The sequence below is a fragment of the Pan troglodytes genome, chromosome 14, assembly GCF_028858775.2.
Source record: "Pan troglodytes isolate AG18354 chromosome 14, NHGRI_mPanTro3-v2.0_pri, whole genome shotgun sequence".
NCBI lineage: Eukaryota > Metazoa > Chordata > Mammalia > Primates > Hominidae > Pan > Pan troglodytes.
Genome location: NC_072412.2, coordinates 68,436,044 through 68,462,014, shown reverse-complemented (window position 1 = coordinate 68,462,014; position 25,971 = coordinate 68,436,044). Strand labels below are relative to the sequence as shown.

Sequence of the window (25,971 nt, the reverse complement as noted above, 5' to 3'; positions counted from 1 at the left end):
CAGGAGCAGGGAGGAGCTCCTCCCTCCTGGGTCCAGCTTCAGCCTCCCAAGCTGCGACTGCAGACCCAGGCATCTCTGCACTCTTGGGTGCCTGGGAAGCCTTCTTTCGAAACCCCCAATGTGATTGGATTAGTAAGTGAAACCTTTGTGAGGTGATAATGGCATGAGGGTGGAGCCCTCATGAATGGGATTAGAGCTCTTATGAAAGAGACCCCAGAGAGATCCCTTGCAAGTTCCACCATGTGAGGATACAGGGAGAAAATGGCAGTCTATGAACCAGGAAGCAGGTCTTCACCAGAACCCAGCTGTGCTAGCACCCTGAACTCAGGCTTTCAGCCTCCAGAACTGTGAGAAATACATTTTTGTTTTTATAAGCAAGCCAGTCTATGTTGTGTTTGTTATAGCGGCCCAAACAGACTAGGGCAATATATTATTGAGAAAGATAATGTTTCCCTTACACGCCAGAAATTAATCATCTGTATTCAGTAAAGCATACATTTTCTAAATCCAAACAACTTACTCAAAATTTTTAGACTTTAACCTCTAATTATATTTTTTACTTTAATATATTACATTTTATATACATTTAAAAATACATGTACCTATTCCATTCATTTTCAGCATCTTTTATCTTTTTGTTTTTTGAACTTTGTAGCTCCATGTCTGAACTCATTTATCTTTTGAAATGAGTAAAAATATTTTTTTTTCAAAAGGTCAATTCTGCCATTGTCATTTTGTTGCCTAAGGTATGAAAACTATATAAATGCTCATAAATGCAGTAAAGAAATAAAAACTTTCCTGTAAATCAGTATTGAGGTTAGTGCTCTTATCCTTGATGATGGAAAAGGCACTTGGCCTTGAGATCTTTGCAAGCTGAGGGGCTGGTAATTTTTTGTAGCTGTTACCTGATAATGCATTTTCACTTAAAAACTTGTTTCTCTCATTCTGAAAAGTATAAAAAATCAAGTTTTAACATTTTTTGAAGTTTTTTTTCTATGTTCATATCTTTCTTTTATTATACATTGCTATGGCTGTATTTATTTCAGAAAATTCTATAAAATCTAACTCATGTAGAATGCAATATTAAGTGTTTTTCAATATTTTAACAGATTTTATAATGAAATTATAGTACAGTACATTAAAGGACAACTAGACAACTTTAGTATTATCTTTACCCATTTTGGAATCCATTGCATGCAAGGAGATTTTATTACTTTGTTTTAAGGTAATAATTTTTAAAATGTATAGCCAAAAAAAATTAAGTATTAATATTGGGAGCTATCCCTTTAGCTACAACATCATGTCTATAGAAAGTGTTACTTCATTAACAAAAGGCTCTAGAAAAAATCAGTGATATGGTTAAAAGCTCCTGAGGTTGTAAAATTTTATACTGATTTGTGCTCTGCTACTTACTGGTTGTTGATCTTTAGAAAAGCTATTTAACCTTTCTGCTTCCATTATTGTTTCATTACCTACAGCAGAATTTTCAACTCATGAACTCTTATTTTCCAGAGTGGTTCATAACTTTTTTTCATCATGAAAGTCATCTCAGGGTTCTCAGCAGCAGCAATTAAGACAATTGTTCTCTCAGCTCAAAAGGGCTAACAAATATTGCCTAAGATTTCCTGAGTTACCAGATTTTGATAAAGAATTACCTCTAAACTGTTAATTTCTTAAGGTCAAAGTATTGTCTGATTCTAACAAAGTACTAGCTTATTTATATAATGCTTAAAAAATAAAAATAGTAAAATTTGGAGGATGTAGTGTTTTCTTCCACAACTGTATATCAAATTATGTTTGATATTCTTTCTCCTACATTTTTTTCCTTACAAATAAGGCTGATACATATACGATCTACTTTCTTGTGGTTCTTCCAATCATTATTCTCTCTGGATTTGCCAGATACTGGGAAGCTTATTGATTTTTCAAACACTAAACTTGATTCTTCTAGTCTCTTCCCCATACTTCATTATATTAGTGAATATAACTTAATCTTATCTCCCAACACTACCACTAATATTTGTACCATGAATAAAAAATGCTGTAGGTTATAAGGGAATCATATTTGAACAAGAAAAAAAAAAAAAACCTCATTCTATCAGATAGATGGCGGAATTCCCAGGCCTAGCTCCCAGGGAAGAAAAAAAGGAAAAAATCTTTAATAAAAAAAATTTCTTGACACTATAATTCATCTTATTGATTAATAAAATCTTCATTACTGGATAAAAGAAGAACAAAATCTTGTTTTCTGCTATTGTCCTATTAAAAGTTAATAATGCCAGTGCTGGTCTGGGAGGTTAGAATCTAATGTTTTGAAGATATTTTTATCTTTTAGATCCTCAGAGCTTTATAGCCTTTCAGTTGAGAAATATGAAACACTGAAAATCGAAAACAAATGCTGGAAATCTTCTGTAAGTCAAATTTATTTGCTTCATCTTTTTCATCCATTATTATTAATGTGATATAACTGGTAAAATGATACACTGTAAAAGCTGTATTCTATGATTGTTTCTTAACAAACAATAAGAAATTAGTATGACCTATTCTTACTATAAAGGAAAAACTCTTTTTTTTTTTTATTATACTTTAAGTTTTAGGGTACATGTGCACATTGTGCAGGTTAGTTACGTATGTATACATGTGCCATGCTGGTGCGCTGCACCCACTAACTCGTCATCTAGCATTAGGTATATCTCCCAATGCTATCCCTCCCCCCTCCCCCCCACCCCACCACAGTCCCCAGAGTGTGATATTCCCCTTCCTGTGTCCATGTGATCTCATTGTTCAATTCCCACCTATGAGTGAGAATATGCGGTGTTTGGTTTTTTGTTCTTGCGATAGTTTACTGAGAATGATGGTTTCCAGTTTCATCCATGTCCCTCTTTATGTGGGGTCAGATAATCTAAATGTTATTGGAGATCAATATCACAATTGTAGCTAATGCCTAAAGAAAAAAAGACTTGAAACACAGCAAAGCAGAAATAACTTACCAATGAACTTCAGGAATAAAAACGAGTGTGGTCTTAAAAAAAAAAAAATGAATAGCTGGCTAAAACTTCCCACCTGTATTAATATAAGAGGATAAATGTGCACAGGAAAACAGCTCTGACCCAAACCATCTGACTTTAGATAACCCACTATGCCAAGTTCACTCAGTCAACAAATGCTGAGATGACAGTTTCCTCATCTGTAAAATACAGATAATGCAAGTACTGCTATAGCCTGACAGATTCTTCTTGCCCAGAAAAGCCAATACACTGAGAACAGCAGGAGTGTTGCAGCAGAGATTTTAATTATTACAAGACAGTCAAACAGAAATATGGAAGATATTTGTCAAATCTGACTTTCTGAGATCTTGGAGGCTAGGCTTTTTAAGCCTAGGGGGTTGACAGGCAGGGGGTTAGGGAATCGGTGCGGCTTCTTGCTTGGGGAGGAAATCATAAGAATGCCCAAATTGTCTTCACACATTGAATCAGTTTCTGGGTGGGGGTGTCACCGACCAATTCTTCAAAGACTTTACATAACCAACTCTGCCAGGTGGGTCCAGATGGTATCAGTTGGTCCACTAGAATGCAAAGTCTGAAAAATATCTCAAAGACCAATCCTAGGTTTTTTATAATAGTGATGCTATCTATAGGACCAATTGGGAAAGTTCTGAATCTTATGACCTCAGGCTTCATGACTCCTGAGCAGTAAGCAAGCTATAGAACCACAGCTGGTTATTGCCTAACCTTTGCACAGGTTAAGTCTTATGCATAGGTCTTAGCAGAATTCAAGCCCCTCCCAGAATTCTAACCTTGTGGCCTTTTGTTAGTTTTATGAAGGTGGTTTTGGTCCCTGAACAAGTAGGAAGGCAGTTTTTTCAAAAGAGCTATTATCATTCTTATTTTAAGGTTAAACTATAAATTAAATTTCTCCCATAGTTAGCTTGGCCTATGCCCAGGAATGAATAATCCCGGTTAGCTTGTGAGTTTAGACACAAGATAGAGTTAGATATGTTAGATTTCTCTCACTGTAATAATCTTTCCAAAGGGGGTTTTTGTACTTACCTCATAAAATTGTTATGGGGATTAAATATAAAAATTGGCAGAATGTTCTTAGAATACTGCCCTCTCTAATTGCTAAATAAGCATTATTATGTGCATTTACTCTATTGCAAAGAACTTCAAATAGCTGATCTTCGCCCATGCTATTAAAGGAAATTTGTTTTGCTTTGCTTTCCATTGTCTACTGTCTTTATAGTATCTGCCTTACTTTTTCAGGTTAAATTCAGCTGTCTGAATTTGCTCCACAAACTTCACCTTACTATTCTCCAACTTCTTAAAAGATATTTATTCTAGTCCCAAGTTTTCTGAGTCATAGGAATCATTAATCCTACACTCAAGTGTTTCAGACCCTAACTTTCACTAAGATACATTGTAAAAATAAATAAATAAATGGGCTTTTTATATGGCACTGAAATTTTCACTGATTCTGTCTCTAACAACACAGAAACACTTCAAATACTGGGGCAAGATTGTGCCAAGGAATCTTGTTTTGGTTTCTGTTTCCTGAAATGCCTGGTTCTTGAAAGTTTAGTCAGAGAAATAGGAACCATCTATTGTATTAATTTCTGAGGACTGCCATAACAAAGTACCAGGAACTGACTGGGTGGCTTAAAAAAATAAAATCCATTCCCTTACAGTCTGGAAGACAGACAACTGAAACCTCGCTGTCAGCAGGGTCATGATCCCTCAGACAGGCTGAGTAGAATTCTTCCTTTCCTTTTCTAATTTATGATGGTGATCAGCAATGTTTTTTGGTGTGAAGCTATATCCCTCTAGTCTCTGCCTCTGTCTTCACATGGCATTCTGTCTTTCTTCGTGTCTCTTTTTTTCTTAAGACACCAGTCATATTGAAATAAGGGTATACCCTACTTTAGTATTATCTCACCTTAACTATTATTATAGTTAACTATTATTATTATATATTATAGCAAGCCCCTGTTTCTGAATGCAACCACCTTTGCACAATTATAACTAAGGAAATCATGACAGTGAGAAACATCAGACCTAACCAACTCCATCTTGCTTCTAATCCCTACACTGTCCTTATCCATTCCTGGGTGTAGGCCAACCCAGCCTTGGGAAGGAATTTAGTTTATGGTTTAAATAATAGCCCTTTCCAAAAGTGAAACTGATCTTGTAAACGGAATGAAAAACCGCCAGCCACCAAGTTAGAATGAGGGGGCTAGAATTCTAAATATTACCAGCCATTATTCCGGAGGTCATAAGATTCTTAACTTCCCCAATTACTCTTTAAGGGAACATCACTATTGTGAACCTAAGATGAGCCTTTTGAGATGTCTTTTCAGGCTTTGCATTTCTCACAACTGGATGGCCCCACCTGGACCTGCCAACCAGTTCTATGGCCTCACTCAAGAACCGATGCAGCAGAAGAGAACAGCTTGGACTCTCTATGATTTCATCCCTGAGCCAACCAATCAGAACTTCTGATTTACTGGCCCCCTACCACCATATTATCCTTAAAAACTCTGATCCCCAAGTTTTCGAGGAGACTGATTTGAGTAATAATAAAACTCCAGTCTCCCACACAGCCAGTTCTATGTGAATTACTCTTTCTCTGTTCCAATTCCTCTGTCTTCATAAATCAGCTCTGCCTAGGCAGCGGGCAAGGTGAATCCATTGGGCAGTTACAAATCTGGGGGCTCGTCAGGGATTGCCCTTGTGGCTACCTGCCCATGCAAGGTTTAGTAGCCCCCCTCCAGCAATGGATTCAGAGATTAGCCCAAGCAGCTGTCTAGTTCTCTTGGACTGGGGGCTGACCCTGGTAGTTTTTGCTACTGGCGGGGTGCTGCCAACCCAATGTGCATGAATTTAATTATAATAGAGAAATAGTTCTGGGGAGATGTCCCATCACTGTAACCCTATCACAGGGGGTCTGTCTGTAGCCCCTTGGTAAAGTGTTTGTCTGTAGCCCCATTTCTGGGTGTCTGGGTTGGTGAGTATCCTAGGCACTGCCAATGCCTCCTTCCTTCTGCCGACTGTTTCTGTAGCCTTATCATGGTGTGTATGTCTGTAGCCCCATTGCAGGGTGTCTGTAGCTCCACCATGGGGTGTCTGTCTTGGTTTGGCTCCTGGGGGGTCTTGGTTGGCTTTCCCTAACTAGTAGAAAAAGTATTGGTTTGGGAGACTTCTCCTCAATCAGGAAGATTTCACAGAGATTTCTCAGACAAAGTATAGGTGAGTAGTTTGGAAGGGATACTCTGGAGTTCTTGGTTAGGAATCTTGATTTGGAAGGCCTTCTGTCCATCTTGTCTTTGTGTGTATGTTTGTGTATGTGGAGGGGATCTCTGAAGGAATTGCTGGCGGAAGTCCAGCAGGCCTAACTTGGAGAACTCTCCTTATCTATCTGGTCACATTCTGCGAGTCCTGAAAGAAATTTAACAAGCCTGATTCAGGGTTACTGCTCTTCATCTTGCTCAGAGACCACCCATTGAATTCCCAAAAAGAGGTCACCCCTCCCCACTCTGAGTGGATCAAAGACAACAGGAACCAATGGGAAAAAGTTTTTGAGCCTTGCCAGGTCGATGTTGGGTATTGAATGAGGTGACCAGTGTCTGTTGGGTTACATGTATTTTGCTTCCGCTGGGATGGAAAATATTAATTTGGTTTCCCATGCAGCCTGTCGGGGAGCATCTTGAGAAATTGAGAAGCTTTTGTCTGTGGTTCCATAAAACAGAGAAAGATGACTTTCTTTTGTAATGGGGCTTGGTCCCTCACAGCTATGTCACAGTGAACAGGGCCATCAAAGCCTGCTCCAATCTTCTGGAAGCTGCAGAGAAAGGGAACCCGGAAACCGGGTATGCTTGGCTGTAAGAAATTCTTACAGCTGAGATGCTGGTCTCTCTCTCTCTTTCTGCATTGTGTGTCGGGGGGAGAGGTGGGGCATGGAGGGTAAATGATAAGCCTCACTGTGTGTCTCCTCTGGAAGGGTTTGATTAATAGTGAAAAAAGAAAAAGATTTGTGACACTAGTCTTAGGCTGTAGCAAATTTGTTGCACTTTGTGCTAATAATTTGTCTTTCTGTAATGGAGAGAGGGGTATCATAGGATAGAACATGAGTTTAGGACCCCTATAAGCCTGCTTTTCAAGCCAACTCAGTAGGCTGGTCAGTTACAAGTTTGCTGCAGGTCTCTGAAACTGATACCAGATGACATTTCTGTCTTGCTTTTGGTCCTTAAGAGCTTAACCTTGTGACCATGTGAAGACACTTTATCTTGGTCTCTACCATCCACAGGACAGAAATTTTGGGGTTCATGTCACAGTTAGCCCTAAAAATTTTCTTGAGGAGTTAAAAGGCTTTGCAAGCTTGACATTGGCTGCTCTAGATTTCTTCTGGGAAAACCAGTCGAAGCTGCTCAATGCTGTGTAACTCAGTAGCTAAGCCTTTATCTCCTGTGGTGACCCAGGTTCAATTCTTGGCATCTGGAATGATTCCTTTCTGGCTTGTTATTTCTGTAACTGCCATTTATTGAGGTTGCCCTTCTACAACCCCCATGGATAGCTTTTGACTTCCTGTCTTGAATTCTCCTTTCTCTGAACTCCCTTTGGGGAGTTTCTAAATCTTGTAAAAAAAAAACAAAAAAACAAAACTGCTTACCGTAATTTTAAAATACCTTATGCATCTATGGTTAAGTTATAACCTTAATTAAAACTTACTAATTTCATGTAGGAGGTTAACTGGGGTAGAATTCAAAGGCCAGACATATTGGCTGTCGTGGCTGGAGTGTGGTAATAAGAGATGTTTTTAAGATTTTCTGTTTTTAACAAAAGAACTCTGTGGTTAAAATTGGCTTAATTAAAAACAGATATCCAAGCCATATATATTTAAAAGGGCTTTATCTTTCTTCTATTCCTGAATCATGTTTTTCTAATTAAAAAAGTTCCCTTCTCAGTTGACTGAACTGTTTTTCTCCATTTTGTCTTCTTGCCACTCTTGATACCCACATGAGAGAATGCAAGATATTACTAATAGCCTGGAACTTCTGGGGGAAAACAGGAGGCACCATGGACCCCATTCTGCGAAAAACCTCTGTTTTCCCATAGAACCCCAGGAATTGACATGAAATAAACCTTTCTCAAAATCTAAGACTTTGTTCTGTTTTGTCTTGTGTTAGCTGACAATTTTGACTTTTGTGAGTATCAAAAATTACTGTGTATTAGCCTTGGTGTGTAAATAACTAGGGAGGAAATATACTTTACAAGATGGCTAAGGCAATTGTGGAGAAATACTTGCCTCTTTGCACACTTGGATTAGAGAAGCATGTTCTTGGCCACCTGGAAGACATGGAAGTATCCCTACCCCCTGCTGAGAGATGAGACCCTTGGGGGATGGGGCTGATTGCTTTGGGTTGCCTTGCAATGAAATGCATGGTAGAAGCACTGCACTATCTCCTCCCATAGTATTTCCCTCTATTTTGGGGATCCAAGATCCAATATAAAATGGCACTCTTAATTTGGGGGATCTCTTTTTTGCCTTCTAGCTGTGCCTGCTTATTAGGCTCTAGATACTGCAAGCTTTCCTGGTTCTGTTCCTCCAAGGGCTCCACCCTGAAACCAGTAATCTAATTAAGAAACTAGCAAAAGAAAAATCTTAACAACTACTGGATCTTCTGTCTGTCTGTATACTTATATGAGTTGTATGTATGATGTTTATATAAAAGATATCTGATTAATTGGATCAGAAAAATAAACACTTAAATCATATTATGTCAGAAAAGTAGAAACTGATGATTTTTTGTTCATGTGACTTTAGTAATCTTTCGGAAATAAAGACAACTTTAAAGATTATTGGTAAAATGAAAATGTCTTCAAAATTTGAACATTTGGTCTAAATTAAGGTCAAATATAAAATTTGCCTTCTTTGTCTTTTGAAAATTGTTCAATTTAACAATTGTGGAGCATTAGATTCTAGATAACTCCCAGAGACCCCATTGAGAGGTTACACAAACAGGGTCTCATTCTGAGGTTCATGAAATGACATAAATTTTGCAGGGGACACTATCCAACCGAGTGCATCTCTCAAGTTTTTTATTGCTGTTATTTGTTTTATGATAAAATGAGTTTTAATAAGGTGATTAGAGACAATTACCATTGGAAGGTTGTAGAAGTAATAGAAAATACAGGGTCATAGAGGCTACAACTAGTGATCTTAGCTTCCTGCAAAACCAAAGAGACTGCCTCCAGGATGACACCCAGGGAGGGATTCTGGATGCTCCATTCTGGAGCCTTATATTTTGAGAAAGGTTTATTTCATGTCATTTCCTGAGGTTCTACGGGAAAACAGGTTTTTCGCAGAATGGGGTCCATGGTGCCTCCTGTTTTCCCCCAGGAGTTCCAGGCTTTTAGTAATATCTTGCATTCTCTCATGTGGGTATCAAGAGTGGCAAGAAGACAAACTGGAGAAAAACAGTTCAGCCAGGGAATCTTGGCTGCTTGAAATCTTGAAACAGGAGATTCTTAAAAGGACATTTGAAAGTAATGAGAAAAACTTTACCATATGTTAATGCCCACACTTTTCAGCAACTACTACTCTAAAAGGACAGCCTCTCTCTTTCGTCTTCCAAATGTCTTACAAGTATCTCTAATGGCTAAACTCAAACCAAACCCTCAAGACTTTTCAGCCAGCACTTCCCTTTCAGTACAGGGGATGGTGAAAAAGGATGGAGATAGTGATATGTGTCACAATCAGTATCTTTCACAGAAAGGTTTCTAATCACCCTGCTGGGACAAACACCTCAGTGACTGTCCACTGGAACATAAATATTTTATTCTGTCCTTTGATAGTTCCAGGTAAGCACAATTCAGTTGTAATCATTGTAGATAGAAAGAATGTACAGCCGCATTTGGGAATGAACAACTGTCATCAAAACAGCACAACAGCATTAGAGGCTCAAATGTAACCTTATAAATGGGCAGAGTTCTTGGACAAAAATTTTCTTCTAAGGCAAAGTCAGAAACCACAAAAATATTTCTAAGCACCAGAAAATGTAAAAGATCCATTTAATCTCTAACTCCTTCCATGCAAGTACACAAGCCTGGGCACATGTCAAGCCATTATGGTTACTTCGTCACAAAAGAAGATAATTATGCTTTCTCTCCCAGTGCTCTAATCACTGAGCAAGTTCTTTAACTTTGATTTAATGTGCTCAAAAAAAGATCTAGGATTTTTCTTCATTCAACAAAAATTTTATGAACACATATTTATAGTTCTCTGTCTCTCTCCACACACACATATACATACACATCATATATACATATATACATAGACAGTTAATAGATACAAATATATAAATATTGATATCAATATTGATACAGGTATATATAGTTGTGTCAATATATATAGCACAAATACATACTAAAATAAATATACATATATAGAAATGTATACATACTTTGGTGTGTATATATAGCGTGCTCTCTCTCTATATATATATACACACACATAGCAAATATCTAAGTATCTGTCTACAGTGTATGTGCATGTGAGAGAGAGAGAGAGATTGATTTGAATAAGTATTAAAAGGATTGGGAGAAAATATCCACTTGATTTACCAGGCAAAATGAAGACAATCACAATTTCTTTCTTGGCCCTCACCAGAAACTTGTACACACTCCAATGCTATGACATTTCTAGATACAATTTTAAAGAGGAGGGGAACCAAAATTTGATAGATAAGTACAAGTAATAACTGTCCCAAGTCACAATTTTAGCCAGGATCAGCACAGAGCAAGTGTTATTAACCTCCAACTACCTAAGTTTCTAAGTTTTTCTTAGAACCTCACTGTCTACCATGAATAAGTAAAGTGAAAATGTGGGGATTATTCTGCAAAGTGTTGATTACTTTCAATCTGTTTATGTTCTATCAAGGATTCTTTCTGGAAAGATCTCCTTCTGGAATAATTCTTTAACTCATGCATCATGTGGAATATCCAATATCTTTAACTTGGATAATTACAATAAAATTATAAGAAATAATTGCATGAATATGTGACTCAACGTTTCAGGATAATAATTGTTTCAAAATAGAAATCTTCCCATCTCCAAAGTGTATTTACATTATTTCCTTCTACCCAATTATTTAAATCAAAATGTCATATTTTAGCATTTTATATGAATAACTAATGAAAACCTTTTTTTTTTTTTTTTTTTTTTTTGAGATAGAGTCTCACTTTGTCACCCAGGCTGGAGTACAGTGGTACGATCTCGGCTCACTGCAACCTCCGCCTCCTGGGTTCAAGCAATTCTCCCTGCGTCAGCCTCCCGAGTAGCTGGGATTACAGGAGTCCACCACCAAACACGGCTAATTTTTGTATTTTTAGTAGAGACGGGGTTTCACCAGGTTGGCCAGGCTGGTCTCAAACTCCTGATCTCAGGTGATCCACCCGCCTCGGCCTCCCAAAGTGCTGGGATTACAGACATGAGCCACCGTTCTCTGCATAAAAACATTTTAATGTGAAAGTACATGTAGTAAATGAAAAGATATTATCCCTTCCACTATCCAAAATATGAATATTTTAGTTGCTCTATTGGATATCTAACCAGGGATATCTACTTGTTGCAAATGAAAACAAAAATACACGTATTTATTTATTTGGGTCAAAGTGTGGTTCAAAGAAAATGCAATAGTTTCTGGAGACAATATCCCTTGAGTATGTCATTTGGCAACACAATGACTTGAAGGAGTTAATTTTGCTTCCAACTGCAATAATTGTTGGTAAAGGAATGTATTAGTTGCTGTGGTGAAAGTGTTAAGTGCAAAATAAAGAAATAAATAACAACCACAAGATGATGGTCTTTAGCACATAAGGCAATTGACCAGGTTATTCAAATTCTTTGGTTACCTGTGAAAAAAATATATATGTAGGAGATCAATTATATGCAAGAGGCAATATTTAAATGTTAGTGATTTAATAATAAGGTGCATCCCAGCATATTAGTAACCATTTTTAATTATATATTTACTCTTTTTTGATAATTTTTTTATTTGAAGTAATCTGCGTATACATTTTCAAAAATTACTGGGGTCATGATCTTACTGATTCTTTAATTCAATAGTTAGTTTTTAGGTAATTCCAAATACAAACATTAATCTGTTGTATCTGATTAATGTGCTAAATTTATAATGTTGTACATTATAATTTAAATTGTATTTTCAATAATTTTGTTTTAAATACAAGTTAGAGATTGTTTTTAATAGTAATATAAAATAAATTTCCTGACTTTTTACTTATCATCTTTTCTAATTTTTAAGTTGCAATGTTGAACTGTGCTTTTATTATATGAAAACACTTATTTAACATAGTTCTATGAACTTTATCCAAGTAAGGTCACTATGTAAATAAAAGAGATAACGATATAGTCTAAGCTGAGACATTAAAAAAAACTGCTTTAGAAAAAGGTAAAACCATGGTCATCGTATACTCTGTCTTCTTTATCAGTGATACTGTCTTGTGTAAATTTTAACTTACGTTTACTAATATAAAAGTGCAATCTGTTTTCAATGCATGTTTTATTAATATTTCTTCCCTGTCATTTTAAAGTTTTCTTTTGGGTGTTTGAGGGTTTTCAAAAGTGGAGACATAGCTTCTATTTAGTGATATGTAAAATGATGTTCTTCGGAAAATACTGAAGTGAAATAAAGGAAACATACTCATTATCTATGGCAGAGGGGCATTCCAATTTCAATGAAAAATGTTTATACAAATTGTGGATTACAGTTATTAACTTAAATGAAAGAAGCTGTCAGTGATTTGTATTATTCCTCAGTAGTCAGACATCATCTTTTAGTTTGCTAAAATAAGTCATTTTAAAAGTACTATTCTGAGAAATAAAAAAGGTAATCACTTGCATTCATTTTGTTCTCTTTTCTCCTCTTTTCCTCCCCATCTTATTTCATTAAAATGTTTTAAAAAGAAGCAAAACAAATGTATACCTATGTCCTTAGATGGAAGAAATAAGAGCAATCAAGTAATATGATTGACAATGACACAGGCAACAACAAAAACTCACCACAACCTTTGGTGCACGTACCCAGCAGAAAAACATAGAAAGCCAAGCCTTTCTCAAGGCCATTTCAAGCCAGCTAGGGTCCCAATAATGTGAAAAATCATCTTTGTAAGACATTCATCTCTAGAATTTTCATCTTTCAAGGGTTAGTTGAGTTTCTCTAACTCTTATCAAGTTTCCATGGTTTTAAACTAGTTAGCCAATTATCTTTCTTCTGTAGTAGTGGGTAAGATTTTTGGCACAGATACCCAGTTTGAGGGTACTGTCAGTCAGTCTTTTGAGAATCCTCTTTACCAACTTCCTTTATTCTCTGAACTCCCTCATCCCATCTTCTCAGATGCATACTCATAGGATCCTGGCTACAATGGTTAATCCACTAGAGAAAAGCACCCCAGGTCCAAATACAGGGAAAAGTTTTATGCCTGGAATTCAGTATAATTTAGCCAAACATTGAGATTAGACTGATTCACTACAGTGCCAGCTAATATTGACGCATATGAAACCCCAAAGTACGATGAAGTAATTTATTTGATTCCCTATATTTTAAAAAATTGAAAATTTCCAGTGAACCTTTATAGCTTTGAGTTATCAAAGCAAAATAATCATTCCTGTTTTCAAGTTTAAACTCTATTAATAATAGGAATAGATCCTTAGTTAGGGTTCTCTAGAAAGAGAGAGATGTGAGGGGATTTATTAGTGGAATTATCTAATCTAATTATGGATGTTGAGAAGCTCCACAATAAGCCATCTGCAAGCTGAAGAATCAGGGAAGCTGGTAGCATCAGTTAGTCCAAACTCAAAAGCCCCAGAACCAGGGAAGCCAAAGGTGCAACTCTAAGTACAAGACTAAAGTCCTGAGAAACTGTGGGAATACTGGTACAAGTCCCAGTCTCTGAAAGCCAAGAACCTGGAGTTTTGATATCCAAGGGCAGGAGAAAAAAGAGTGTCACAGCTTCAGAAGAGAAAGATAATCCAACTTTCCTTTTCCTTTTGTTTTATCTGGGCCCTCAGCTGATTAGATGGTACCCATCCACACTAGGTCAGGATAGATCCTCTTTACTCAGTCCACTGAGCCAAATGCCAGTCTCTTTTGGAAACACCTCACAGACATACCCAGATATAATGCTTTACCAGCTATCTAGGTGTGCCTTCATCCAGTCAAGTGGACACCCAAAAGTAACCATCACAGTCCTGCTCATACATTTCAGTTATAATATACATTTACTGTTTTGATTTTCTAAGAACATATGCTATAATAACCTATTGTGAAAAACCGGGTAAACATGATCATACAGCTTAATTGAACCATATTACTTATTTATAAAATAAAATAATATTTAAACTATAAATTAGTTATAAACTATTGATACTTAAACTATAAATTATTATATAAAATATTCTAAATTCTTACAACTAGAATACATTAGTAGTCATTAGTACTTAGTATATTAATCATGTATAAATTGGTATGTTTATTATTTTGTTTACCTTATGTGAACATAAATATTTTTCTCATATTTTGATTTAACAAAGTTACATTAAAATATATTTGGAATGTTTAAGGTGTTCTTACCTTATTACAATAACTGGCATTAATAACAATTGAGAAAACTTTTTTATAGTAGAATTTTATTTATGGGTAAAATTAGATGAATTATATATAATTTTAGGTGAATAAAACATTGCATTGAAATAATCTCCTATCACTCTCCTTAAGTCATACTTCCTCATAGTATTAATTTCTGGAATCAGATGTTAAATGTAAATAAATAAATAAACAAAAAATACCTAATTCTATGTGATTTTAAAGTTTTTATTTCTAAGTCAAATATAAATATTATTTCTAAAACATTGACTGGTTGAAAAATAGAAAATAAATTTAATTTACAACAATATATTAAAGTCTACTTTAAAATATTAATAAAATAAATAACTATACAAATTAGTTTCATCCAACCACTCAGAATCAATTCTATTTAATGTAGCTTTCTGCAGTGCCACAAACTGGTGACTCACAAACCAAGCTGTAGTATACGTGACTTTTTAAAAAGGTATTCCTATAATTTCAACATGTCTGACACCAGATTAACTTATAAAGTAAATCATTCTCTAAACACAGTGTTAAACTTATTCATGAGTTTCACTGGGTAACTAAAGTTCATAAATACATACTTGTTCTCATACAAAGATCATCACCAACATTTTAAAGTTGAAAGTCATTATTTAAGGACACATTATTATAGTTTGAGAAATGACTGGGAAGACTTTAATATCAAAATTGATGAAAGTACTAAAAGTCTTGCTACATTTTAAATATAGGTTATTAAACTTTTCAAAGCTTTCCCTTTGCAAATCATTTTTATTTTTATATTAATTCTGCCAGGAGGACAGATCATTCATCTAAAATATTTAAGATATCTTAATTTTAGACAATTCTGATTCAAAAGGAAGCTGAAATGACAGAAGATATAGTTGATAAAATACTACATTTCTAATTAGTTTCTGATTGGATATTATATCTTACTGCTTGCAAAATGATATTACATCGTATTTTATAATGCCAGGTGTAAATGGCTAAAATTATGCTCCTTCTATAATAGCTTAAGTTTGTCTTAATTTTGTAATACCTTGCATGGAAATTTAACACAGATTAATGTCTGTCAAGAGAAATAAAGTGTTGTTGATTTTTTGTATTTCTCTTCTATATCTAAGCTATCTTCCATTAATATCCTAGAACAATAAATAAGAGATATCTATAAAATAAATTATGGTCTCACTAAATTTCTTAAGGTAGAGAGCATTTATAACATTTCAGACCTGGTATAGCCAAATCAAATAATTTCTCTCTGGCAGGCCCAGTACATTTTGATAATACCAAGACATTGTAAAGAACTTAGAGAATTCAGATACCTGAGGTTTATTTATTTATTTTTAGTAAACTGATATCATTATGCAACCTGAGAAATTATATCTGGCTTTAAAATATTAGGCCTTCACCCTCAGGCTTAAAAATATTTTCGATTCTTACTATCAGACCTCATATAATGCTATGGATTCCAAGAGTACCAATTCTTGTGAAAGTCCCTCTCTCAATTAAATGAAAATTTTAATATCATTATATTCACATTTCTTAATTGCAAGGTCATAATCAGGTTATAATGTGTGTTGTCGGTTTATGGAGAATTATGAATGGAGGATAGATGTTCTGCTGTAATAGCTACTGCACGTTAGTCATAGACATTCAGAAACGTTGCAAGCTGTACTTTCTCTGAGTGCAATCAGTGATTTTTGATTTGATCTCCAGTAATTTCCCTACTCATAAAACCAATGACCAATTTTCAGCTTTCATGTCACTTGATCTATCATTGTCATGTGGCATACTCATTTCTTTAAATAGTTCTTTGTTTTTACCAGGACAATACTTTCTTTTTTGTTATTTTTTTTTTTTTTCTTGAGACAGAGTTTCACTCTTGTTGCCAAGGCTGGAGTGCAATGGTGCGATCTGGGTTCACCACAACCTCTACCTTCCGGGTTCAAGCAATTCTGCCTCAGCCTCCCGAGTAGCTGGGATTACAGGCATGCGCCACCACGCCCGGCTAGTGTTGTATTTTTAGTAGAGACGGGTTTCTCCATGTTGGTCAGGCTGGTCTCAAACTCCCGACCTCAGGTGATCCGCCTGCCTCGGCCTCCCAAAGTGCTGGGATTACAAGCGTGAGTCACCATGCCCAGCTACCAGGACAATACTTTCTATTGGTTTCTCATCTATTTCTCATATTAATTGTTTTCATTCTTGCTCCTCATCTCTTTTACTTTTAAACTTAAAGTGGATTAAATAAAAATAGCTAATTCATACATATTCTCTACTCTAGATTTCTCCCCTTAACTTGCAAACTGGATGTCAAATAGACTATTCCAACTCAACCTATCCAACACTGAATCATCCTTGAAGACCAACTTTCTCTCAAGCTCCACATTCAGTCAATCAGAAAATGTTGTTACCGCTATCTTAAAATCATAACTAGAACCTAAGCAGTTTCTGTCACCTTTAATGCTACCACCCTGGCCAAGCTACAAACATCCCTTTTATGGATGTAGCCTTTTCACTGATCTCACTCTTTTATCCCAACCAGCCCTTCCCCCTTCAGCCAGAAAGATCATTTTCAAGATGTAAATTGGATTATGCCATCACTCTGCTCAAAACACTTTCATGTAATTCCAATCACTTGTAAGCAAATCCAATGTTCTTTTAATAACTTAACTGTGTATATGAACGGGCCCCATTTCCCCTCTGACCTTATTTCCTTATTTCCTATTTTCTCAGGGTTCACTCTGATGCAGATACACTAGCGAAGTGGCCTCCTTGTCTGGGGTGACACCCGAGGTTCATTGTCTCACGGCCATGGAGATTAAGTACATGGACACACAAAGAGTGAGGTTATGAGCCACAATTTAATAGGCGAAAGAAAGGATAGCTCTCTGCTATATAGGAGGTCCTGGAAAAGTGGATTGGCGATCCGCAGTGAAATGAAGTGGATTTTATAGATGAGCTAGTGGGGAAGTGGTGTCTGATCTATATAGGGTGTGAAATACCAGTTATGACCAGGTGTGCCATCTACATAGGGTGCAAATCTCCCCACCCCAATCTTTTATTATGCAGATGGGTTCTCGGCCTGAGCTTCTCCATGTTGCCCATTTCCTTCTTACTGCACATGTGCTAACAAAAAAGAAAAGATAGAGCTTCCATGTTGGACATTCCTGACCCCTGGGGAGCCCTTTTCTATTGGTGCAGCTGCCGGCATTCCCCTGTGCAAGCTTCCAGCTTCCTTATGTATGTTTGCAGCTCCATCTCTCAGGCTGCTCTTTGTTAGCAAAGAAATGATTTCTTCGGCTGCGTTATACTGGGATGGAAGTTTTGCTGAGGACTCTTTTGCCCTCACTATCGGCCTAAATAATTTCATTCTATCTCCTGAATCACTAGTCTACCTGAGTTCCTATATTATGCCAAAAATTCTCCTCTCATGGGGATCTGCATGGGCTATTTTTCTTATGTCTGAAACCCTTCCCCCCCAGCTTGCTCTGTCACCCTGCTTCTTCATTTATGTGTCATCCCATCATTGATCTTTTCCCTGACAACATTATGAAAAGTAGGCACATGCCGCCATAACAGCTTTCCCACTTAGCCATCTTTATTTCTCCATAGTACTTAAAACTATCCGATATTAAACACTAACTTTCATACTACATGTGGATATTCACCTACTGTCTACTACATGCTCATGTATTAAACAAAGTAGACATTCAAGCTATCATAAAAATCTTGTTTCATTAGGAGGGCATAGGTAGGAAGCCAGTAAAAATAATAAGTTTTATATTTGAAACATTCAATTAATTATAATAAAATAAGAAAGAGGATACCAAGTGTAAAAAGGAGAGAGGAACTTCATATAGGAACATCAGGAAATAATTTACTAAGAAATGGCATTTGAAGAAAGACTCAAACAGAATAAGAAGGCCAACTGTATGTCTAGGAGAAAAACATTCTATGCATAAGGAATATTAAGTAAATAGCTGCTGAAGTAGAATTGTAATTGGTGTATTTGGAAACAGTTCGAATGCTGGTACGACTAGATTAGAATGAGAATGAGGAAGAATTGAAGTTACTATGCAATATTAAGTAGGTTTGCTACGGCAGGTCTTCCTACAAAGATACATTTAAGAGGATCCCTGAAATAAGAAAGGAATTATATACAGGAAATAGCATTTCAGAATAAAAAGAGAGAAAATGCAAAGTCTCTGAGATGGGTGTATGCCTGGCATGCTTGAAGTGGAAGCATAAAGCTAAAATAAAAGAAAAGTGAACGTGTTAGGAGATGAAGTCATTGGTATTTGAGGCACGGTTACTTAGAACCTTACAGGACATTGGGAAGATGCAACATTTGCTCTGAAAGAAATTGGAAGATATTGGAGGATTTTAAGCAGAGGGGTGACATAAAGTCAAGGACATTTTAATAGTAACTTTCAGGCTACTATGCTGAAATACTACATAGACTATTTTGATACAAATTGGATAAATAATTTGAAGGCTACTACAATAATCCATACAAGATATAATGATGGTTTAAACCAGTGCTAAGATTTGAGAGAACAGGAGGAAAAGAAGTAAAGGCAACTCTCAACTCTTTTAAGAATTTTTCCTTCAAATTGGTGAACAAAAATGGTGTGGTACCTGAAGACAGAAAGTGCAGTCTAGATGGAAAAGGGAAAATCTAAATTGAAAAAATAACAGCGTGTTTGTGTGATGATAGGAAGTGGTCTGAGATTGGATATAATTTGAGATTAAGGTAACATTTGTCTATTTATTGTTCTCTTCCACAGTTGAATGAATACTATAGAGACAGGCACCTTGTCTCTTTTGTTCAATTCCATATACAAAAGGCCTACAAAGTGCCTAGTGCCTGAAATGTATTTCATAAATGTTTATTGAGTATATGCATGAATTATGGGATTGCTGCTTAATGTAAAAAAAAAAAAAAAGAAGAGTGCTAGTTTTTGTTTGTCAATGAAAGAGTATTGAATTATGAAGCAGGATAACCAAAACAATCACAGTGTGTTTTGGAAGAAAACCTTAATTCTTCTAGCAATATCTGTCATATACAGGGGCATCTTGTCACTAGAAAATGGTTGTGAAATTTAATGGTTATATATTGTCTCTCATACGCCGAACAAATTCAACCAAGTCCAGTAATATTTTCTTCATGTTCATTCTGTACCACATAGAAGCAAAATAATGATGAAGACATAGTACTTGTTTACACAATTTAAACAGTCACAAAAATTAATTCTGCCTTAAGTAGGATGAATCTCAGAGATAGGGCCATATTACAGGAAGGCTTTTACAGTTACATATGATTTTGTTAGATGGAAAGGAAGATCATCATCAGAAATAAAGAATATAATTTACAAATATAGTACACATATGTGGATATAAAGCAATAAGATAGAATTATTCCTTCATCTTCTGCAGCTGAGAGAGTGTTTTTTTGTATAGTACAAAATGTGCCTTAACATCATGCCATGGAGGGAAAATACTTTATGCTTAGAGCCTATTCTAGAGTAATGTTTTCACTCTCAAACAACAATGACACGAACTACCACCACATACAACACAATTCTCCCTTTATTTCAGTACACAGAATACACAATAAATTGGTCCTGGAACACTTTCAGTTTATTTTACAACCAGACATTTGATGAATGCTGTAATACCTTCCTACAAAACTGTAATGTACATTTGTGCATACACACAAAATTTTAAATACTCTTTCATGTGAACTGCAGGGAGTCCATGAAATACAACAGTAAATGATCATTTCAGATTAGTGATACATGAGATGTACATTTTGAAGCACATATTGAATGAGACAATCTTCCTAAGCAGTAAATCGCTAAGAACTCTATCTATCACTAGAGAAATTGAAGCATTTGCTGATGTAAACATTGAAATATTTTTATATGGTAAGAAATAATTTGAAATACTCAGAACATCAAGAATATAAACCTTCCAGATGCTTTATGTAAGTAACCTTATTTCCCCCTGAAAATAATCTTTAATATTAAGATAAATATTATCTCCTTTAACATATCAGGAAAATAAGACAGAAATGAAGCAACCTGTCATAGTCATGTGTAAGTAAATGGAGAAGCCAAGATATAAACCCCGGTGGTCTTGTTCAGAAACCTGCTATGCTAATCAGAATACTATATTTCTTTTAGCAATGCCAATCAACAAAAATGAAATGTGACAATGAAGTTGTTCAAAATAGAGTCAACCATCTGCCCCACACTGATTAAACAATGTAGCAAAGTCGAGTGAAGAAGAACTGGACGTTTGTTCCATGTCCACTAAGAATCTGTGCTGCTGGTATTGGTTGAATAGTTTGTTACCAAACAAGTCACCCATGAAAAAAGTGGAACCTTATGTGTGGCTGTGGTTTAAGAGTTTAAGCAGCCATGCTACAGGGAGAGAGGGAAAATGCCAGAGTGAAGTGTGCATATGTATTGCCAACTTCACACTTTTTCATTTGGGAAACGCAGAAATCCACAACCTAGAGTAAGAGCAAAGCATAATGAGACCAACCCTTAAAAAATTGATACCAGTATTCAAATAGCCAAATTCATGGTACAATTAAGGCAATCCTTCACCTATGCTCATTGCCTGCTGAAGCAAAAGTAAATTTCTTACTCAAAAAAATTAACACATTCAATATCACATATTACTTTTCTATAATTCTTCCCACAAAAATTCTTACATGTAGTTTAAATTTACCCAGTAAACCAGGAAAAAAGAAGATGCATATTCACAGAAATACAGATAATGATGTTACAAGACAGTCTGAATTAGTTATAATTAATTTACTCTAGAATTTGAAAATTAAGATATATGACTTGAGAGAATAAAAAAACTGTATAGAAGATATAAAGTACAAACACTGGAACGAAATGAATAATTCAGTTGGTGGCTTAACTGACAGAAGATTAGATGGACTAAAAGAGATTAAGCGAATTGGGAAACACTTCACAAAAATATAATAAAGTTAAAACACAGGAAATGAAGAAAAGAGAAATAAAGGTTATAAGAGACATAGGTAACATTCTGAAATACACACACATACACATGTACACTGCAGGGGGTGGTCTCTGAAGAAAAGGTAAAAAATAAAACTAAAACACCGGGAGCTAATAAAAACAAGGAAATTACATTTCCAAAAGGCAAAACAACATAGGGGCAAATCTAAGATTTCACATACAGTAAAAACATTTCTCAAAATTACATAAAAATAAAAATATGTTCAAGCATACAAAAACTGAGAAAAATGTAGTATAGACGTTTTATAGAGAAGAAAAATAATCTAATGAAAACTCAGAAATGCTCAATAAAAAAGGTGAATATATAATTGATTCTACATGAACACTGCCTATATTAAACAAAATTAATAATGATGATGTCTATGAGGTTTAAAGTACCAAAAAATTTTAAGTACGTTGAAAATCCATCAAGAAAGTTAGGTTACTACAATAAAGAATGTATTTGGGTGGTTTGTAACTCGAATGATAAATACATGAAGGGATAGATACCCCATTCTCCATGATGTACCTATTTCACAATTAATGCCTGTATCAAAGCATCTCATGTACCCCATAAATATAAACGCCAACTATGTTCCCACAAAAATTAAAAATAAATTTTTTTTTAAAGTTAGACTGCCATAGATGAAAAGTTTCTAATAGCATTATTCAGTCATGGTAAAAGTCAAGATTGTATGCTGTAGGCTAATATGAAAGAATTAGTAAATATTGTGTGTATGTAAATGTGCATAAGTAATAAGTGGAAAATATATATGTCAATAAATCTGATTCAATCCAAAAAAAATAGAAAGGGTAAAAAATACAAAACTGGTGAGACAAATGAAAACAGAGTTCTAAGATGTGTATTTAAATTGGCATGCAATTATTAAATATAAAGAAATCACATATAAAGATTTTTATATATATTAGAACATTATAATTTCATAACATAACTCATTCTTATAATTTTTCATTGTCTCAATGAAATATATAAATTAACAGATATTTTAAAATTATTCAATATTTCTTTGGTTGCTACATTACAAGTAAAGCCAAATGATCATAATATTGTTCAATTTGTTCAAATATCACATCAATTGAGAAAAATGCTTTGATCTATAATGGCTAGAAAATAATATAGATATTACATTTGGAATTTTTCATAAGTATTTTCTCCATCATACTCCCAAAGAAATTTTGTTACCTTTTTATGATTACCTTTATTTAACTCTAATGTCACATTTGCTGATATTTCACATGTGATTTATTTCCATTTAGAGAAACAAATCTGCATAATATTAGAGGATTTTATTTTAATATTAAAAATTATATGCTATATAGTGAATATTCCAGCCTGGGCAACATGGCAAAACCCAGTCTCTAAAAAAATACAAAAATAATTAGCCAAGTGTGGTGGCATAAGCCTGTAGTCCCAGTCACTGGAGAGGCTGAGGTGGGAGGATGGCTTGACCCCAGGAGGTGGAGGCTTCAGTGAACCATGATTGCACCACTGCACTCCGGCCTGGGTGACAGAGCAAGGCCTTGTCTCAAAAAAACAAAACAAAACAAAACAAAAAAACCACCAAAACCGTATTTTGAATATTATGCATTTCATACATATTTAATATCAAAAATAAATAGCATATAATCAATATCCTTTAAATTATTTTTAATTTGTTAAAAAGTAAAATAGCAACAACCAGATTTGATTGGTTTTGTTGTCAGCTTTTGTTAACATTGTTAGTAGCAAGTAACAGATACAAATAAATGTGAATAGTAAAAAGTAAAAATTCAAAAATAATTTTGCATTTCTTCAAATATTATAAGGTTTTATTATACAAAGATGTTGCTTAAGTGCATACTATATTTTAATTAAATTACCTAATTGGTTTAACAAAACTTACTGGCTATTTTAATTGTATATCTGAGTGATTGCACAGTTGAATGTAATGTTAATCAAGATGTTTGTTGTGTTGATATCAAAATTTTGTATATTCAATTTGAGTTGCTCTGAATATATGATTGACATATAACTGAGACCATGTCTTATAGTAGCAAACGTACATATTAAACAGAAAAATGTTGTAAATTCTTTTAATAAATTTTCTGTTTTGGCATCCATTTTCAGGCCTGACACAAGTTATTTAAAACCTAGTCTTACCCCATTATTTTTGGCCTAGTTAAAACTCTTCCTTTCCCTGTGGTTGTTTGCAGTATAGCCTGCTTGTTCCTCATCCCATTGACCCAAAACCCAAAACACCCATAGCTACTGGCCATGATAAAACCAAAATGAATTTTGGTAGTAAATACCAAAATCACGTAAATAAGGCTCCCCTTTGTACTTGTTTTCTTTAAACTAGCCAATTCCACAGGAAAGCCTAAAAGGTAAAATCTATGGGTCGTAATAAAGCATAGTCCCACAGGACCTCTCTCTCTTGCTCCTCTCCCACTGGCCTCCCATCAGGGCCTCTAACCTCTCTGGAATCTGCAAGTAATATACTTCCGTTTCATTCATTTTTCTTTTACCTCCTCATTTTGTTTCATCTGACACATACACCTGAACTTAACTTTCCCTCCAGCAGGTCTCTCCTAGAAAGTGGCTATCTAGGCTTATCGACACTCTACACAAAGACCTAGAGACCAAATTAAAATAAAAATCACAATAAAGATGCTTCTGAATTTTCTGGATTATACACCTATTGCTTTACAACACTAACACCATTAACAACACAGGCTTAACTTCCACAATATTTTAAATTAATGCACTAAATTACTTTTCTCCTTTATGATTCACTTAAGTGTTAATATCAATTCTCTAAACAGGTATAAAACAATGACATATATGTTACATTTTATTCACTTGTTTTCCTTTTAGTTCAACAATATATAATAAATAGGAAGTCTTTAGCATTATTTTTCCAACCTCATAGAGTAGTATTTATTCTCTTATTTTGCCTGACTTATTATATCATCCTATTAATTTTCCCATTAATAATTTCATTTTGATACTGTCATTCTCAAAATTGTGTTTATTTTTATCGTTGTTTTATATGCTCAGTCATCCTTGTAGCAAATTTTAATGTCATATTCTATGATTTCTATAAACACTGTGCTGTTAGTGCCAAAATATTTATCTCTATAATTAGCATATATTGGATACCGGCTTATAAATTTTCGTTTACTTAAAAATAGTATGTAAGTTTTTCTTATTTACACATCTGCATTACACATTGTTGATTCTATGTTATTTATTAAATCTCTCTCTTTTTTTTCAATTCTAGTGTTAGTATGCAAGTGTAATTTACTTTTTTTTTTGTATTAGAGAATGTAAGTATTTCCAGGCAAAAAGATCCTTCATTGATACTGCTTATCTTGTAACAACAAAATCTATCTCTCTGTTTTCTTTTTCCTATGACAAAAATATATCTGCATTTGAATTTAAAATATAAATTTGGTTTTTATGATTTTTATCTACTTCTCAATATATTGGTACAAAATACAATTACAAATGTTCTGTCATGATCCCCCCAGTGGACAAATCATGATCATTACTTTGAATTGGATAATGTCTTGTTGGAAATATCCCCATGCTGTCACAAAGATGACTTGGTAATTTTCCAAAAACATTCTCTAATAAATATAATAAAGCACTAAAGCACCAGGGGTTTGATTTTTCTTGTCTAAATTACCAAATTCATGAATATAAAGGTGTTCAGGTTCTAAAGGGCAATCCAAAGTTGCATACATTGTATCTGAGTTCTGAATATAATGAGAATAATACTCATGTGCATTCTCATCATTCTGATCAGTGACTAGACCTTTTTTAAGCAAGAAATTTGAAGTTGCAAAGCTTTCATCTAACTTGTCTAGTTGTATATTTGATGAGAAGTTTGTTGCAAAATATGCATTATTATAATTGGTAAATAAGAAGTCATTAATTAAATAATGCATACTGTCCTTTGTGAATATATTGCCTAGGTAATACTATGCAAAATCCTACCACTCTCTCTATTTCCAATTCTTAAAAAATAGAAAAAAATACTATTTTAAGGATTGTTCTGATTTGTATTCAGCCATTTTTAATATCACATTTATTTTATATTTATCCTTATCTATTATGTTATTATTCATATTCCCATAGATTAAAAAATAAAATGACTGTACTAACTAAAAATACTATTTACCTTATTTCCAGAAATTCTATTTCTAGCTATACATTCAATTAAATGCAAAATAATACACATAAAAAGTCTTTTACCAGTGTTTGTAGGAGCA

The 25,971-nt window shown here is 34.7% G+C and overlaps 1 long non-coding RNA gene across 1 annotated transcript in view; it reads left to right on the top strand.

The window, feature by feature from the left end:
* Positions 1-207: 207 nt before the first annotated feature.
* The window catches only part of LOC104001857 (uncharacterized), a 65,779-nt gene continuing 40,015 nt past the window's right edge, over positions 208-25,971 (top strand). The window contains exons 1-2 of the long non-coding RNA XR_001708941.4: positions 208-347; positions 2,336-2,411. This is a non-coding gene — a long non-coding RNA (uncharacterized LOC104001857). The remainder of the gene's footprint in view (positions 348-2,335; positions 2,412-25,971) is intronic.